This window comes from Stigmatopora argus, chromosome 14 (genome assembly GCF_051989625.1).
Source record: "Stigmatopora argus isolate UIUO_Sarg chromosome 14, RoL_Sarg_1.0, whole genome shotgun sequence".
NCBI lineage: Eukaryota > Metazoa > Chordata > Actinopteri > Syngnathiformes > Syngnathidae > Stigmatopora > Stigmatopora argus.
The window spans coordinates 1,118,547-1,137,041 of record NC_135400.1 but is presented as its reverse complement, the minus strand read 5'-3'; the positions used below and the strand labels follow the sequence as shown (position 1 = coordinate 1,137,041).

Sequence of the window (18,495 nt, the reverse complement as noted above, 5' to 3'; positions counted from 1 at the left end):
CGGGGGACACCCTGAATCGGTGGCCAGCCGATCACAGGGCACAAGGAGATGAACATCCATGCACACTCACACCCATACATAGGGGCAATTTAGTGTGTCCAATCCGGTTTCCTCTCACATTCCAAAAACATGCATGGTAGGCTTACCATGCATGTTTTTGGAATGTGGGAGGAAACCGGAGTACCCGGAGGAAACCCACGCAGGCCCGGGGAGAAGATGCAAACTCTACACAGGTGGACATGACCTGGACTTGAACCCAGGACCCAGAGCTGTGAGACCAACGCGCCAACCACTCGCTCTACCAGGCCGCCCAAAAATGATTGCGCAATATGAAATTAATAATAATAATAATAATCAACTTAAGACACCATCAGAAAGCAAACAGACTAGTTTAAGCCTCACAAAAAGAAAATATATAAAATTACATTTTGCCATTTCATTCATTCATTTTCTAAACCACTTTATCATCACAAGGGTCGCAGGTGTGATGGAGCCTATCCCAGCTGACTTCGGGCGGGTGACACCCTGAATCGGAGGCCAGCCGATCGCAGGGCACGAGAAGACGGACAATCATTCACTCTCACACTCATACCTAGGTGCAATTTAGAGTGTCCTATCAGCCTAACATGCATATTTTTGGAATGTGGGAGGAAACTGGAGTACCCAGAGAAAATCCACGCAGGCCAAGGGGAAACATGCAAAATCCACACTGATGGGCCGATGTGGATTTGAACCCAGGACCTCAGAACTGTGAGGCCAATGCGCTAACCACTAACCACCGGAATGCACTAATGTCATCTTGATTTGCAAAATATTCCTTTACAAAAATACTTCCACCTGAAATATGACTTATACTCCGCTGCGACTCTATTGTCCCAGTTCAGGCGTTCATGTTTTTCAATATCTGACAGTGTTGGTGCGTTTTTGGTTTTCTTTCCAATACTTTCAGAGCTTGCATATAAATGGTTTCAATTGGTTTTAGTGTTTTCTTGCAGGCCGATTGTTGGAGTGATCATTATTATAAATGTGTTTGCAATGAATATAGAGCCTTATAATATACATGCTTACTATATTAATCAATATATTTGCTCATCCTAAATGTGTAACTATATTAAACAATATATATATGTGTTGATCGCTTTTATGTTAGAGTTGAATTGATATGTGAAGCTAACGCTTGCGCCAAGGTCGCTCTCCAGGACAGCTGGGTCCAGCAAGAGATACAAGTTCGCAAGGACATAAAACAATACACTAAGTTCTTGCTCCGAGGACTGAGTACTGGAAGATACACCTCAACCCTTTCCCCCAGATGCAAGTTCGCAATGAAGATCGGTGAAGGACGCTTAAATTGTTGTTGGGTCAGCGGATGGCTATCAAGCATATTGTTTTAATTTGTGACGCTAGTTTGACGCTAGGTTTGCTTGATTATAGAATTGTTTTGTTTCTTGCTTACGCAATTGGATCGAGTCGATAACCTTGTAATTGTTTTGGTTTGAGGCCTTAAATGGGCAGGACATAATGCCACTCGTTAGAATAATCTTGGTCGGCCGAGCGGTCCGGATGTATTCTCTTCTTGCAAGAATTAAATGGTGAGATGTGACTACAGATGCCTTTTTTATTGAAAGCTGAATTGGAAAAACCTAAGGATAAACGTACAATTGGATGAACCTAACATTAATGTTAGGTTCATCCAATTGTAGGTTTATCCTTAGGTTTTTCCAATTCAGCTTTCAATAAAAAAGGCATCTGTAGTCACATCACATTTAATTCTTGCAAGAAGAGAATACATCCGGACCGCTCGGCCGACCAAGATTATTCTAACGAGTGGCATTTTGTCCTGCCCATTTAAGGCCTCAAACCAAAACAATTACAAGGTTATCGACTCGATCCAATTGCGTAAGCAAGAAACAAAACAATTCTATAATCAAGCAAACCTAGCGTCAAACTAGCGTCACAAATTAAAACAATATGCTTGATAGCCATCCGCTGACCCAACAACAATTTAAGCGTCCTTCACCGATCTTCATTGCGAACTTGCATCTGGGGGAAAGGGTTGAGGTGTATCTTCCAGTACTCAGTCCTCGGAGCAAGAACTTAGTGTATTGTTTTATGTCCTTGCGAACTTGTATCTCTTGCTGGACCCAGCTGTCCTGGAGAGCGACCTTGGCGCAAGCGTTAGCTTCACATATCAATTCAACTCTAACATAAAAGCGATCAACACGTATATATATTGTTTAATATAGTTACACATTTAGGATGAGCAAATATATTGATTAATATAGTAAGCATGTATATTATAAGGCTCTATATTCATTGCAAACACATTTATAATAATGATCACTCCAACATTCCCCCCTATATTATAAATTTGCACATGATCTCCTTAATAAAACTTCCTTTCAGCTTTATTCCATTAATTCCAAATGAACATATAGTAACATCCCAGAATGAACCCAACATGCCGATGAACAACTTGTTACGCAGTAAGTCATGTGTGATATGATCATTGTGTAGAAATAGTTTTGCTGACTCAGAAGTTAGATTGGTTCTAATCAACCTAAAATTGGACACATTAAATTTAATTCTATTCAGGGTGTTTTTTTAAATCTGTCGTTTAAAGAAAAGTTGTGAGTCAAGAGGATTCTTATGTATTTAATTTCTTGGACTATATTGATGTTTTATCTTGGACAAAAACGTTTGGATCACTGTCAGTTGTCGCTCTTTTTGAAAAGTACATACAGACATTCTTAGATATGCTTAAATAGAATTGGGATTTTTCAAGCCTGTTATATATACGCTTGTCATAGCATCTGTCATGCTTAAATAGAATTGGGATTTTTCAAGCCTGTTATATATACGCTTGTCATAGCATCTGTCAGTTCTTTTGCAGCATGTTTTTTTTTATCTTTCGCATGAACATAGAGAACAGCATCAGTGGCGTACATTCGGCAGGTGACAACCGAAGGACAACAGGTTGGCAAATCATTTATGAAAAGATTGAAGAGCAGTGGACCTAGCACTGACCCCTGCAGTACCCCAAGACTGTCATTCAGTGATGTAGATTTTTTGTTTTGTGTCCGGACACGCTGTGATCTTACAGATATATGTATTATTGAATTAAATTTAGCGTACTTGGTGATGAATTAAAACTAGACAGTTTGGTCAGCAGTATCTAGTGGTTGATAGTGTCAAATGCTTTTCTGAGATCAATGAAAACCGCACCAATGACACCAGCTTTATCTAGCTTTGATTTGATGTGTTCCAGAAAGAAGCAAACCGCTAAAGGCAAATTGCAGCCTTTTCAGGGTGCATTGACTGCTGTTAATGTGATCCAGAATGCTGGAAGGGTTGTCAAAGCTGGATTGCCTCGACAATAATCTTCATACAGAGGAAGCAGCAAAACACGTGGTAGTTTTTGACTCCCGGCCGATGGAGGTTATCTGGGGGAGACTCATCTGAACGGTTCTCAAAATGGCCGCTGCCCGCTCCGCTTCCTTTGCTCTTGGCTAGCCCCCACCATTCCTAAGAAGGGGGAGCGGACAGACAGCTAGCGTCCACGTGGAGGTCCCCCAACCAGATATGCCGTCCGCTCGGTCGGTGATGGTATTTAATAGAAGTTAGGCGGAGACAAACTTTAGGTGGGAACACGAAAGGGGTGTGTTATATACAAAGTGATGACAGGCCTTGACCTGTAGGTGTCAGTAAAAATTCTATTCTAGTGACTTTAAATTCATAAGAGTGCAGAAGGGTGCAAGATTAAATATAAGAATACAATTCATATTTCACATTTCCCCCTGTTGTGACTTGAAAGAATTTTCATTAAACATATCAATTTGTATCCCTCCCCTCAAGGTTCTAGAACACAAATATCATTTACAGTTACTCAACAGGGTATGGAAAATAACAAAGTCACATGTCAAGGCAGAGGCGAAAAATGATGTATTCAGTGGTAAAAATTCCTCTACGTCCCTCTTAATGAGCGAACCCAATTTTTAAATCAAGACAAGTACATTTGCATAGAGGACTCGTCACACACTTCGAAAGAGTGCGAGAATCTCCAGTATGGTCTGTCATGCGGTGATACTGTGTCACTATAAGCTACTAGCGTGTGCTGGATTGTGTTTTGAATCATAACTTTCATACAGGGGATTACACACAGAAAAAAATACAGAACAGTAACAAAACCGCAAGGTTGCAATTTTAAACAGAATTGAGAATCATGACCCGGTTATTAACTACAACCACAATGATACACCTACGGCTGAATGATCCTGGGCCAAGGTGTTGACTACGGCCTTTATTTCAGCTACGGCATGAGTAATGTACTGGTTTCATCTGGGATGAAGGTGCAGCAGTGTTCTCCCATCATGGCACACACATCTCCATCTTTAGCTGTTATCAGATCCAGGACTATCGGTCCTGCAACTTCCCTAAGGGCTTTTAAATCATCTGCTATACTCTGTAGGGCCTTGACAGTTTGGTTAATGAACACTCATGTAACAGCTCAATGTCTTTACACGGAGCACAACTTTATCCACCCCAAGTTGGGGAAGTAGTGACAGTATGATTTTTCTGGGGGGGTAGACCACAACTTTTGGTCACCAGGAACATCATCGCCCCAGATTGAATCACGTGGTTTGAATTGCACTGATTTTGCACTGATTTTGATCTCTTACTGTTATGTTCACTCTCCTTAAAAGGAATGCATCTTAGACCATCTGCACCACTGCAGATTTAATTGTGACGCCTAGACCCAGTGAATTCAGGATGTCAGGATCTGTGGAAATGGGTATACGGCTACACACATAACAACTTTCATTCGCAACAATCAGTTTTTTCTGGAACACCATGAAATTATACCACACATCTTCTTCATAGTAGTTCTCCAGATTGTTCTTTCCATACCACTTCACTCTCCTCTGTGATAGGAGTATGTCACCATCTTGTTTTCCAGCTTGAGTCGTGGGTGGGGCGTTCAGACACGCCCAGGTTGTCACTGACAGTGCAGTCACTGACAGTCCAGTCACTGTGATGTGGGTGGCAACAGCTTTCACTGTGGCGTCTGTATAGAGGTGCAAAGTCTATGGGAGGTCAGGGTTAAGTGAGGGGTGCTTGTGGCAGGTGAGTAGACGTCAGATGAGTTTTTCACGGACAAGGGTTTTGACACCGTCCGACTTACAGTCTACTCAAGAGTTACCTGTGTCTCGAACTACCTTGACCTGAGGTTGGTGAATCGACTTTGACTTTTCAGTGATCTTTGCTGCTGTGGAGGTTGGTGAGTTGGGCCACGAATGGGTCTTCCCATCGTGGAGAGAACCAGGACTTCCTTTTATGACTCGGATCAGGATCCAGTCACCTGGCTTCACCACCTCCTGCAAGATAGACAAAAGGATCACGGCAGCTTACATATTCTTTGGATAAGTTTCTCTCCTTCCTTAGTCTCTCGTCATGGTTCATCTTCCCATAGAGGAAGTTGGAATGGTCTTCCATGAACTATCTCAAAAAGGTGTTAATCCCGAGCTAGTTGGTACTATCTTCATATACGTTTTGGCCAGTGTTAGACGTTCTGGCCATGGCTTATTTATCTCCCCCATGGTTTTCTTAAGCCTTGGTTTTATCGTACCATTTGTTCGCTCTACTTAGGTGTTTTGCCATGTTTTGCACTATGCTGTTTGCAAAATGAGCTCCATTGTCACTCCAGATGATTCTGGAGATCCCATGTTCTTTACAGATCAATAAAATCCATGTGTATAATTTCAAATGGGTAGGTACCTTTTGGACGTTGTCCTGGTTTGGACCTGAGGTTAACTTGCACATTATATCTGTAACAAATTAAACAGTTCCTACAAAAAAATTTAAAAGTAGGTATTTCGATGTCCATCATATCCTCCCTGTTGAGACATGTATGGCTCAATTTTGGAATAAATTTTTGGTAGGCACGGTAGGCCTTTAGCTGTGTACAGTTCGTCTGCAGACTGTTCTTGAGATAAGTCGGCCGATGGAGGTTATCTGGGGAGACTCATCTGAACGGTTCTCAAAATGGCCGCTGCCCGCTCCGGTTCCTTTGTTTTTGGCTAGCCCCCACAATTCCTAAGAAGGGGGAGCGGACGGACAGAGCTAGCGTCCACGTGGAGGTCCCCCAACCAGATATGCCGTCCGCTCGGTAGGTGATGGTATTTAATAGAAGTTAGGCGGAGACAAACTTTAGGCGGGACCCCGCAAGGGGTGTGTTATATACAAAGTGATGACAGGCCTTGACCTGTAGGTGTCAGAAAAATTCTATTCTAGTGACTTTAAATTCAAAAGAGTGCAGAAGGGTGCAAGATTAAATATAAGAATACAATTCATATTTCACAAGGGTGCTTATAAGTCTGTAGTTGCTGGTTATTGCAGGATTATCTGATTTAAAGACCGGTGTCGTGGCAGAGCACTTCCAGGGTTCAGGAAAGAATGTATGATTGAAAAACCAAAAGGCGTTCCTTAAACATAACGTAATGACCTATCTTTTCTGTAAATATGACGTAAATCTGTCAAATGGCTTGGGAGCTATTGAAGAAATTAGGTGCTAACAGTAGCGGGCTGTTAGGGCCTTCAAGGCCTTCTCTGCTGGCCTAAGAAATATCTGAATCATATATTATATTTTGTCCATCAAAACTTATTAAATAATTCCAAATTGTCTGTTAGCTTCCTTTCATTGCTTTCCCCCTGGTTGCATTGCTTCCGGATGTGTGTTTTCATATTGAAACATTTAACCAATCACATTTCAGCCATTATTTGTTGCCAGGGTCAGAAATCTGCCTCAAGGCCTTCACAATCAGTTCTGCGGGCTCTGCTGCATTAAACAAGCGTCGATAAGACTGTTGCTTTAACCAATCAGATTTCGAGTTGGCAACACCACAATGCATTGTCGCAGGCGTAGGGATACGTCATTGCCTTGTCGCAGGCGTAGGGATACATCATCGCTTTCACCAACTATGATTGGCTAGTGATAGTGTAGGCGGGCCAAAGCAAGAGTGAGCCAGCCAGAGCTCGCAAATTCAACCCACAATGGCCGACGGATGAAAACAAATGGATTTGGTTGAAGATTTGCTGGCAAAGCCATTTTCCAGACTGACTTTTCCAGAAAAAATGGATATCATTAAGAAAGGGCGGTCAACTCCGAAGCTATCAAGCCAGTTACAACCGGGAAAAGGGTTTGTCTGCCACTTTCAGTTCGCTAACTACGAACGCTACTCCTGCCTCACGGGCTCCGAGTAAAACTGCAAATTGTATTGCTGGGCGTGCTTGTTATTTGCCACCAATCGACATGGTGTTTGGAGCAACACTGGATTTGCAAATTTGACTTGACCAAAGCAGCAACGAGACACCAAACTACTGCCGGACACCAACAGTGCTCTCCAAAACTTTTTGGGAAACCCGAGTTCAGTGAGCAAGGGCGCAGGGAAATGGAGCGCCACAATGAAAAGGTAAAGAAAAATAGGGAAATCTTAAAAAGTTTGATAGACTGTAAACTTTCATTTTGGGGACACGATGAAAGTGCCGCATCCCCCAAACAAAGGAAATTATATGGAAATTCTTTCTCTCATTGCCGAGAGAAACACAGATTTACATTTACAACCTGTCAGAAAGTGTTTAGTGGCACGTTGGGCAAAATACAAAACAACCTAATCACTGATATTGCTGAAGTGATGGAGGAAGAGATGAGAAGGGAAATAAAAGTACTGTTTGTCTCTGTAATGGTGAATGATTCTGTGCGGTGTGCTGATGGATTTAAAGCACATCTGGATGATTTTGAATTCTGTAGATTTTTGGTCACTTCCTATTAATTTTGTTGCATTTTTGGGTCACTTGTTAACATCTCCTCATCATTGAAAAAACATGATTGGACGCCTATCATCCTCAATAGCGTAGATTTTTTTTAAAGTTATGTAATAATCAAATTCGTATCAATCATATTTGTATATGAGCATCCAGTTCAAAAAATTAGCATTGGGGAATATATATATATATATGTAAAATCTTTGAAATATTGGCCGCGATTATTCTTAATGGATTTGACCCGCAAAAAAAGATTTCTGCTTCAAAGAATTAAACTTTGTAGCACATAATTTGTATTATTTTGAAACCTAGGATAATAAAGCCTTAGGACAAATGACAAAACAATCCTATGTAGGTTCTTTTGCTTCACACATTTAATTGCATTTTTGAGGGTTCAGACGTGCTTTTTTCAATACTACAGAACAACAAACTGGATGTACACTTTTGTCCTGCAACAGAGTTTTGTGACACAGTTGAGCGCGAGAGGAGCCGATATGCATAAGTCTATTAGGCCACTGAATGCAGTGCGGGTGCTCAAAGCGCATGAAGAGGTCAAGCGCAAGATTCTCGCGCACACTACCACCAACTCCACGACAGGATTCTGGACAATATTACTTGCCAGACGCGGACCAGATTTCAAGAACACGAAAGACTGATGTTTCTCTCCCTCCTCAACCCACAGAAGTTTCGGGAATACCAGAAAACTTTCCCACATGCAGCCTTCTCCATCTTAACGCAGAGCCATAGTACACTTTTGGATCTGCATCGGTCGGCTAAGAACAGAACTGATTATAATGTATGCCACGGATAATTTTACCGGAAAATCTCCCACTGATCTCCTTGACTTCCTTCAACAGAAAAATCTGAGTGAGAGCATGGGGCGGCTGTACAAATTAGTGGGTTTGACAGTGACCACCGTGTCCACTGCTTCTGTCGAACGGACATTTTCAGCCCGAAACATAATCAAAACTTATGACAGAAATACAACAGGACAGACTCGACTGTCAGCATTAGCTTTGATGGCGATAGAAAATAACTTCTTGATGGATCTGAAACGCACGTGTAATCTGTACCACAGAGTAATTGAAATTTTCTTGAGAAAAGAAAGGATGGATTTTGTGTATAAATAAAAAGAATTTTTGTTGAGTAAACTGTGTCTATTTTCGGAAATAATATTTAAATATTTGAGGTTATTATTGATTCTTTTTATATGTGTCGCAGCTGTAGCTGCATTAAAGGTTTTATAGACATAAAATACTTGTTGAGGATTGGATTGATTCACACGTAGCACTACTGAAGGCCAAGGTGTGAAATGCACGGCCCGCCACTGCTTTATAATAGTAGTTAATGGTACAATGAGAGATTCTTTGTGATATTTTAGAAATGTTACATCCATAGTAAATGCATCTTTTGCTTTGGAACTTTTGAGTCCAGACACAGCGTTCTCAACTTGCGACTGCGAAACTATCTGCAGATTAAGAATGGGTTCATCGGCTTGTCACGACTGGCTTGACGTGGGAAAAGTGAAAGGTGGGGTGGATGCGGAGGGGCGGTGGGAGCTTGAGGCGCACGGCGCATGGGTTTTTTCACCTGTTCAATTTCGTAGGGGCCGATGAAGCGGGGGGACAGCTTCCGCGACTCGGTCCTAAGAGGGAGGTCTTGGGTGGACAGCCATACCTTTTGACCGGCGACGTATGCTGGTGCGGGGGCATGACGGTGGTTGGCCTGCCTTTGGGCACGGGTGGAAGCGTGCTGAAGCGCAGCCCGGGCTTTTTCCCAGAAGGGCTCAGCAATATCTCCAGGGAAGGAAACAAGGGGTGTTGTTAGCCGAGGGAACACTCAAAGGGTTTGAGGAGGAGTTGGGGTGGGAGTTGTGGGCATACTCAATCCAGGGCAGCTGGTCGCACCAGGTGGTTGGGTCAGCATGAGTGGTGCAGCGAATTGCTGCCTCCAACTGCTGATTCGTGCGTTCACACTGACCGTTAGTCTGGGGATGATAACCCGAGGAGAGGCTTGTGATGTTAAGGGCTGAACAGAAAGCAGACCAGATGTGAGAGGTGAATTGTGGACCGGGTCAGACACGATGTGGGCCGGGATTCCATGCTGCCGGAAAACATGCTGTGTAAGGAGGTTTGTTGCTGTGTTCTCTTGGGCTGAAGGTAGTTTGCGGAGGGCGATGAAGTGTGCAGCTTTGGAAAACTGGTCAACTATGGTTAGAATGATGGTGTTAACCCGGGATTTAGGAAGGCCTGTGACGAAGTTGATCATAATGTGAGACCAGGGACGACTAGGAATCTGGAGTGGATGGAGTAGACCGGAGCTCGGCTTGGTGGAGGACTTGTTGCGGGCACACACGTGGCAAGCAGACAAGAAGGATCGCGTATCTCCTCTTATTGTTGGCCACCAAAAGCGTTGGTGTGCAGGCAACTCCCGGGTGGCTGGCAGATCAGGCGGGAGGTGTGGGCCCATTCAAGCACCTTGGGGCCTATTGGGGTCGGAACATAAAGGTCTTTCTGCGTACCTTGTCTTGGGTCCGGCTCAGAATCTTGGGCACTCAGTCCCTCAGACTCCAGGCCAGTCCTCATACTTGCCACAATGCAGGAAGGGAGGTAGGATAGTTGAAGGCTCCTCCTCCGAGTTCGTGGGTTGGAAAATGTGGGATAATGCATCAGGTTTCCCGTTCCCGGAACCTTTTAATCGGACATAGGCTTTGTCATCATCGTTGACTCGACAAAAAGCCTAATTGTCATCATACCCAGAAACTGCGTATGACAAAATTGGTAGTGCTTCTCCATAAGGTGCGTTTTCCCGGCAAAAGACCCAAATAAGTGAAAATTTTGGACTCGTAATTTGGCATTCTGCAGTGATGGATACATCGCATAACCCCTGAGCGAATCACCTACCTCTCACTGTCTTTCACTACCTTCAGTCAGCCAGTAGGAGGCAGATCACCGTTCAACGTCTATTCATATTACCTCACCCCGAAGTTATTACGCAGAAATAAAAAACTGCCCTTAAGCCTATTTGTCCGTATTTTGTGGGACCTATAGCATCTGCCAAAGGGCAGCAGCTGGAACAGATTGTGACCAGGGTGGTATTGGTCCCCGATGATGTTCCTGGCTCTGCTGAGGTATCGAGGGCTGGCAATGAGGGCAGAGAGCAGCCAACGATCTTCTGGGCAGTACATGGACTTTTTGTCTGTTGCCGTGCTTCCAGCGTACCACACTGTGATGCAGTATGCCAGGATGATCTCCACAGTGGCTCTATAGAAGGTTACCAGAAGCGTAGTGTTCAAGTTGTTCCTCCTGAGTACCATGAGGAAATGGAGTCGTTTCTGGGCCTTCTTCACTACTGCCGTGGTGTTTGTAGACCAGGAGAGCTTATCCGTGACGTGGACCCCCAGGAATTTAAAGGACTGGACCCTGTCTACACATACTCCATTTATGAGGAGTGGGGCCAGATCTGGGCTGTTTGCAAAAGTCCAGGATTATTTCTTTAGTTTTCGTGGTGTTCAGTGTGAGATTGTTCACCAAACACCAGGAAGACAGTTTGTTGACCTCATCTCTGTAGGCAAACTCATCCGCTCGTGAGATGAGTCCGACCACAGTGGTGTCATTGGCAAATTTGATGATGGGGTCTGTTCATCAAAAAGTTCACTAACAGTTTTTTTGCGATCTGATGTCATGTTGACTGTTCGTGGAGCTCTTGGTCATTAATACCGCACAGAGGATTATTGTGACGGTCAGAAGGGCATTAGGCTGTCTTCAGTCCCTTTCCCTTTCTTCGATCACCCTTCGATTAGCATGATGTCATCTGGTGGGACACATTGCGATTTGGGTGGCAGTCCTGTCAATTGAACATGACGTCCACGGGGAGATTATTATGAACGAGTATTGTACATCGATTCCCATCTCATGTCATTCTCTGAACCGCTTTATCCTCATTCGGGTCACGGGGGGTGCTGGAGCCTATCCCAGCTGACTTCGGGCCAGAGGCGGGGGACAACCTGAATCGCTGGCCATCCGATCGCAGGGCACAAGGAGACGTACAACCATTCACGCTCACACTCATACCTTGGGGCAATTTAGAGTGTCCAATTAGCCTACCCTGCATGTTTTTGGAATGTGGGAGGAAACCGGAGTACATGGAGGAAACTGTCAAAGCTGGGTTGCCTCGACAATAATTTTCATACAGAGGAAGCAGCAAAACACGTGGTAGTTTTTAGCTCCCGGCCGAATGGAGGTTATCTGGACAGGAGGCCCCATCTCGATGGCTCTCAAAATGGTCGCCGCTCAGTCCGCTTCCTTTGTTCTTGGCTAGCCCCCTTGGCTAGCCCCCACCCTTCCTAAGAAGGGGTCAGCGCTCGGACAGAGCCAAGCGTCCACCTCGAGGTCTCCCATCCAGATACGCCGTTCACTCGGTCGGGGAAGGTATTTAATAGACGTTTAGGCGGAGACAAACTTTAGGCGGGGACACAAAAGGGGTGGGTTATATACAAAGTGATGACAGGCCTTGACCTGTAGGTGTCAGTAAAAATTCTATTCTAGTAACTAAATTCATAAAAGTGCAGAAAGGTGCAAGATTAAATATAAGAATACAGTTCATATTTCACATTTCCCCCCTGTTGTAACTTGAAAGAATTTTCATTAAACATATCAATTTGTATCCCTCCCCTCCAGGTTCTAGAATACAAATATCATTGACAGTTACTCAACAGGGTATGGAAAATAACAAAATCACATGTCAAAGCAGAGGCGAGAAATGATGTAATCAGTGGTAAAAATTCCTCTACGTCCCTCTTAATGAGCGAACCCAATATTTAAATCAAGACAAACACATTTGCATAGAGGACTCGTCACACTTCGAAAGAATGCGATAATCTCCAGTATGGTCTGTCATGCGGGGATACTGTGTCACTATAACCTACTAGTGTGCTGGATTGTGTTTTGAATCATAACTTTCATACAGGGGATTACACACATAAAAAATACAGAACAGTAGCAAAAACCGCAAGGTTGCAATTTTAAACAGAATTGAGAATCATGACCCGGTTATTAACCACGACCACAATGATACACCTACGGCTGAATGATCCTGGGCCATGGTGTTGACTAGGGCCTTTATTTCAGCTACGGCACGAGTAATGTACTGGTTTCATCTGGGATGAAGGTGCAGCAGTGTTCTCCCATCATGGCACACACATCTCCATCTTTGGCTGTTATCAGATCCAGGACTATCGGTCCTGCAACTTCCCTAAGGGCTTTTAAATCATCTGCTATACCCTGTAGGGCCTTGACAGTTTGGTTAATGAACACTCATGTAACAGCTCAATGTCTTTACACATGATTTTCTGGGGGGGGTGGACCACAACCTTTGGTCAACAGGAACATCATCGCCCCAGATTGAATCACGTGGTTTGAATTGCACTGATTTTGCACTGATTTTGATATCTTACTGTTATGTTCACTCTCCTTAAAAGGAATGCATCTTAGACCATCTGCACGACTGCAGATTTAAATGTGACGCCTCGACCCAGTGAATTCAGGATGTCAGGATCTGTGGAAATGGGTATACGGCTACACACATAACAACTTTCATTCGCAACAATCAGTTTTTTCTGGAACACCATGATTTTATACCACACGTCTTCTTCATAGTAGTTCTCCAGATTGTTCTTTCATCTTGCTGTTGAGGGATCGAAGACCCTCCAGGGCCTTGGTTAAACTCCCGTCAGCTGCTGTGTTGTTCGGGATGAACGTGCAATTTGGTCAGCGAGCTTATACTCATCTGGTACGCTGCGGGGAACCCCGATGTTGATGTAGGTTGGGTCCCCATCCAAGAGCGGACCGCTTGGCTCTGCCTTTCCAGTGATGAGGCAGGACGTTTCCTGCACTTGTTTTCCAACTCGAGTCTCTGTGGGCGGGGCGTTCAGACACGCCCAGGCTGTCACTGACAATCCAGTCACTGTGATGTGGATGGCAACAGCTTTCACTGTGGCTTCTGTATAGAGGTGCAAAGTCTATGGGAGGTCAGGGTTAAGTGAGGGGTGCTCGTGGCTGGTGAGTAGACGTCAGATGAGTTTCTTCACGGACAAGGGTTTTGACACCGTCCGACTTAGTCTACTCAAGAGTCACCTGTCTTGAACGACCTTGAATCGACCTTGGTGAATCGACTTTGACTTTTCAGTGATCTTTGCTGCTGTGGAGGTTGGTGAGTTGGGCCACGAATGGGTCTTCCCATCGTGGAGAGAACCAGGACTTCCTTTTATGACTCGGATCAGGATCCAGTCACCTGGCTACACCACCTCCTGCAAGATAGACAAAAAAAATCACGGCAGCTTACATGTTCTTTGGATAAGTTTCTCTCCTTCCTTAGTCTCTCGTCATGGTTAATCTTCCCATAGAGGAAGTTGAAATGGTCTTCCATGAACTATCTCAAAAAGGTGTTAATCCCAAGCTAGTTGGTACTATCTTTGTATACGTTTTGGCCAGTGTTAGGCGTTCTGGCCATGGCTTATTTATCTCCCCCATGGTTTTCTTAAGCCTTGGTTTTATCGTACCATTTGTTCGCTCTACTTAGGTGTTTTGCCATGTTTTGCACTATGCTGTTTGCAAAATTAGCTCCATTGTTACTCCAGATGATTCTGGAGATCCCATGTTCTTTACAGATCAATAAAATAACAAATTAAACAGTTCCTTCAAAAATTTTAAAAGTAGGTATTTCTATGTCCATCATATCTTTTCCTCCCTTTTGAGACATTTATGGCTCAATTTTGGAATAAATTTTTGGTAGGCACGGTAGGCCTTTAGCTTTGTACAGTTCGTCTGCTGACTGTTCTTGAGATCGGCTCAGTTTTGTTGTTGTGTATGCTGTGCAGTAAGTGTTTGCGCTGCTGCTTTAGCTGCTGTGTTCTGTCGTTGTCTTTAACACGTGCTTAACATTTGCTTACGGCTATTTGGTTCGGCTTAATACCCCAATGAACAAAAATCGCAACAATCTTACTTATTCCATCACTATAGTTTGTGAAAATTTAAATGCCTTATCAGTCAAAATCAAAAATGCTAGCTGGTATTCTATTATGATCACTGCTTCCTTGTTAAGATCAAGAACCCTATTTGTTTTTCCCTTTCCTCTAATTACACAAATTAACTAATCATACTAAAAATAGGAAAAACACAAAAAGCAAACCAGGGTGCTTTCTCCCCAGGAAAACAGCTTTCCCGTTCTCTGTAACAGTTAAATTCACGTCAATTAATATCCAGAAACAAAATGCACACATTTATAATTCTGAATATAATTGAACCCACTAAATTGTAATCACCCCTTGTTTGTCAAGGTTAATATTTTAGCATAATTGTATCCTTTAAAGCAATTAAAACTCATTACTTATAAAATGCATACTAATCAAGTCCCAATTCATTTAACAATGTACATTGCGTTGCATATTAACTCAGTTGTTTGAAATTCAAAATATCCCAATCTAGTAGTCTTTTTATCAAATGTAACATTCAATTGTCTTTGGAGTTTGTCAATCATCTCCTATAAAACTTTCTTAATCAATATTTTTCAATAGTCAGGCATAAAATTAAATTCTAGTTACATTTCTATCAATTGTAGTTTATTTTCTCTCTAATTGTTTACTTTAAAAATCTGTAAGAAGATCTAGTCTCAATTGTTTACTTTAACTATCTGTAAGAAGGTTTGGTCTCAATTGAAACGCTTTCATGTTTTTATGGAGACAATAAAACCAATATAAAAAGTTCCTTATGGCTTACAGCATTGCTCCCCGAGCAATAATCTTTCCAATCAATATTTGAGTGCTTGCCATTTCGTCTGATTACGTCAAAAAGTTTATCTTACCTGTCTCCTATAAACGTTTCAACTGAGAGAACCTTCCTACAGAGCACAAAATGGATCCCGCTATCTTCATGTCTGCTGGTTGGTCAGGAACACGTGTGTTGAGCACCCAGGCTCCCGGGACCGCCGTTGGTCCAGTCTGTTTTCTGTTAGGAAGCACAGTCTCCTCCTGCTAACCCAAATTCAGTGTGTTCCTTTAAAGTTTTTTTTTTCTTTTATGCAGATAGCCAGATTAGCCTCATCCTCTAGTTCCAATCGTGTAGTGAACAATGGCGTTTGGTATGGTCTACTTAATAGGATGTCCATATTTTGTTGTCCGGTTGACCTCGTTATGTAGGCGCAATGACTTCATAACGAAATATGGAACCCTTTTTTTCAATTCAGTCAATTATTCTGTTAACACAATTTGGATGCCATTATCACAATAAATCAATAGTACTTTGGAATTTCGTATCAAGCACTGTCTGTTTTTTGTTTTTCTCAGTGCTCCTAAATTTCGCATAGCAGATTTGTTTCTCCACTTCAAATTTCACGTTTGGAGTACTGCTGCTTTTTCATAAAAAATTTCCTTGGACGAAATATTTTCCCATAATTTGGCGTTGCCATCCGTGAAACGGCTTATTGGCAAATTCTGAAATCGATTCCAATTTGCTAAATCATTTTCCACCTTGATACCTAACCGATTGATCATATCTCGGTGGTCGGCCAATCAAAAACACAAAAGGACAAACAACCATTCACGCTCACTCATTTTCAGACATCCGTGGTCTGCAAATTTTTCCTTTTTTTTTTTTTATCACTGGTGAAGAGCGCCATCCCCAGTCCTGGGGCTTCTTGGCAGCTAACCACCTTTCGCTGTGTCATGGCAAGTCATTCTAAAAGGAAATAGGTCAATGTTGTTTGGTTGGCATCAATTGTTCGATTCTAATGCAATTAATATTCTAATAGTCATTAATATGAACCACGCTAAAGCATACTTCACCTGTTCCGGGCAAAACAAGGAATGCTTTTCTGTGCACCGAAAAACATTTCATGCCTCTTCCGTCCTAGGGAAATCATGCCTATCCTAAATTAATTATTTTATCTAAACTTGCCAGCTACAATTTACCTAATAATTTGGATCAATGCCATTTCTGCATTGTCTTCATGTTTGATATCATTAATAATTTGGATGATTCCTAATCCTTAAGTCTAAATCGCAAATCCCTCTCTTTTTGCTAAGATAGCTAAATTGCACTTGTTGAATTGCTGTTCTGCTCCAAGCACTATGCTTATTTAATATAAGAGCCATTTTTTGTAGCTCACTGTTACCACAATTAAAATTTAGAGAAACTAACCTTCTATTTAGCAATTTCTTAATCATTTCCTAATGATAAATTTCAGTGTTTATTAGAGGACCCATAATTTGTCACTAATATGTTATATTGTCAATTTTCTGTCTCTAACTGTCTTCTTTTCTTTCTATTACTCTCTCTGCTCATGTCTCCATCACTGCTCCTCCTTGCTCATCGTGTGGAATGTGAGATGTAACCTGAGATTTCTTGCATTCCAGTCCCCCAATCCCCCCCCTCGTGCTCCTGGCCCCTGCGAGTGGAGCCCGGCACGAGGAGTGGGCTGAGCAAGGGGGGCACTGTTTCTGAACAGGCCTAATATATATATATATCTTCCTGGGTTAGTGGAACGTGGGCTGGGGAAGAAAGGCAGTTTTAACTTCAGTTGGCTCGCCGCCATTTTTTCTCTTTGTCTGTGGGCTCGGCCATTTTTCCTCTCACATGTGGTCTGCTTTTCAACCCCCCCATCCTGTCCCAATCCACCATCTCTTAAATACTTATTTTTATCCGTCTAAGTATTCTTTTTCGCCGATTAAACTCCTATTTTTTGCGGCAATCATACTTATATCGTTTATGAACGCGTCATAGCGTACTTATATATATATCTATATATCTATTCATATGAAAATTACTTGCATGCGTTTATAGTTTTATTCTATTTCTTTTTTTTTCTTTTCTTTATATCGAGCTCTTTCATTATCTTGGCACTGTATGACAATATATTTCTTCTATATTTTTAACACAACCCTCGAAGTCCCTTCGCGGGGAGGCGCTACCTCCACTGTCTGCTTTCCAGGCAGATAGGCCGACACACAGCCTTTTATCGTGCTGTATACTATTAAACATAATTCCGACACACAGAAAAATGTCTTTCCGACACACAGAAAGAAGAATCTCCGACACACAGAGAAGAGTATACGCAACTTTTCTTTTTGGGACTTGGTGGGTTGGATTCTACAAATTAATTTTAAAAAGTGCCTTACCGTTTTTTGGTGCCTCCTCTGTACGAAAGGATAATTCGTAATCTGTTCCCGGGCCAGCAGGCCAGATCGCCCTCTCTCAAGGCCGGAGTAGCCGACGTCAAGCCATCCATCCTTCTGTCGATCTGCCGTGGCCGGAAAGCAGAGAAGAATCTCGGGTTTCAGGCACCAAAATGTCAAAGCTGGGTTGCCTCGACAATAATTTTCATACAGAGGAAGCAGCAAAACACGTGGTAGTTTTTAGCTCCCGGCCGAATGGAGGTTATCTGGACAGGAGGCCCCATCTCGATGGCTCTCAAAATGGTCGCCGCTCGGTCCGCTTCCTTTGTTCTTGGCTAGCCCCCTTGGCTAGCCCCCACCCTTCCTAAGAAGGGGTCAGCGCTCGGACAGAGCCAAGCGTCCACCTCGAGGTCTCCCATCCAGATACGCCGTTCACTCGGTCGGGGAAGGTATTTAATAGACGTTTAGGCGGAGACAAACTTTAGGCGGGGACACAAAAGGGGTGGGTT

At 43.0% G+C, this 18,495-nt stretch overlaps 1 pseudogene; it reads right to left on the bottom strand.

Annotated features, from left to right (window-relative positions):
- Positions 1–10,403, bottom strand: part of LOC144088219 (primary amine oxidase, liver isozyme-like) — a 39,286-nt pseudogene extending 28,883 nt beyond the window's left edge.
- Between the last annotated feature and the right edge of the window lie 8,092 nt (positions 10,404–18,495).